Here is a 1,454-nt window from a genome sequence, read left to right as displayed (position 1 = left end):
TATCCAATGTGCAAAAATTGCCACCTGCGTCTTCATTGAAGACAAAGGGGCGATGGTAGACCGTTCACAAGTCTACCCAGTGGATGAAAAAGACCACCGTGAGATAGGTCGACACGGCATGTGCTCACGTTAAACCATCGACAGTCTGTGGTGTAGGGTATTATATGGTCGGGCTTGACCGACTATAATATTCTTACTTGTTTTGACATTTATTTTCGTTTTGTTTTTCATCCTTAAACGGTCGGTTAAAGTTAAATTCATAAACGTTGTGAGCATTAACGCTTTTTGATTTTGATTGAGTCAGCTAAATTTTTATTCGATTTAAGTTGTCTCTTCTCGTTGTTTCTTCATCATTTCTTCATCCTATAACTGTGAATGTGTCTGTGAGTTCCTATGACTTTTTTACTTCTTTTTCACCCTTAACGGCATTGATTCTCTATCTAATAGTTAAGCATGAAGGTAGATTTTGGTTCAATGATCTGGGGGGTTGAGGAAAGATTTTTCTGCTTTATAAAATATAATAAATATATTTAGCGTATATTGTATTTATTTTATAAGGATTTTCTCTTTAATGCTTTAAGTTTAAGTAGATTGTTGTTGTTTTTTGTATTGTTGTTGTTATTTTATTATCTATCGAGGTTGTGTAAAGGGAAGACACATGTTCCAGGTTGTATTTGTTTTTCTTTTTCTTCATCCAAGTATTGTTTGCTCGATGCTTAGAAAGGAAGTAATGAACTTTTTAATATCATTGACAATGACGACGACAACGAGGACTTAATCAGTTTCCTTTTATTATGTGCTTGTGTGTGTACGAGCGTGCGTGTGTGCAGGCAAGCCATTGTCACCGTTGTTAATGGAGATGGAAATGATAATATAAATTACTGCAAGATTAAAACGAATTTAATTATCCAAAAAGGTAGTAAATGAAGTTGTTATGGAAGTTTTATTTTATTATTTTTTTGATAAAGAAAATTTAAAAAGTTTTGTGTATAAATAATAAATAAATAAATTTAAATGAGTATTTAAAGGAACAAGTGGATAATTAACAAATACATAAATTCATAGTACATATCTACAGGTGAAAATAAAAAACAGTAAAATTTAAATTATTCATAAGCAGTATTTTCTTTTTTCGATTCGGCTTTGATCTAGTCTAGTCTATAGTCTATTCTATAGTCTAGTCTATTGTATATTCTATAATCTAGTCTATAGTGTGGTCTATAGTATAGTCTATAATCTAGTTTATAGTCTAGTCTATAGTCTAGTCTATAGATTATACCATAGTCTAGACTATAGATAAGACTATGGACTAGACTATGGACAAGACTATAGTTTAGACTATAGATTAGACTATAGACTAGACTATAGTCTAGTCTATAGTCTAGTCTATAGTCTAGTCTATAGTCTAGTCTATAGTCTAGTCTATAGTCTAGTCTATAGTCTAGTCTATAGTC

At 31.4% G+C, this 1,454-nt stretch overlaps 1 protein-coding gene across 2 annotated transcripts in view; it reads right to left on the bottom strand.

The window, feature by feature from the left end:
* LOC111690484 (protein Skeletor, isoforms B/C) overlaps nt 1–1,454 on the bottom strand; it is a 41,084-nt gene that overhangs the window by 25,388 nt on the left and 14,242 nt on the right. The window lies entirely within an intron of this gene.

Source organism: Lucilia cuprina, chromosome 4, assembly GCF_022045245.1.
Source record: "Lucilia cuprina isolate Lc7/37 chromosome 4, ASM2204524v1, whole genome shotgun sequence".
NCBI classification, from domain to species: domain Eukaryota; kingdom Metazoa; phylum Arthropoda; class Insecta; order Diptera; family Calliphoridae; genus Lucilia; species Lucilia cuprina.
This window is presented reverse-complemented; position numbering and strand designations above follow the sequence as displayed.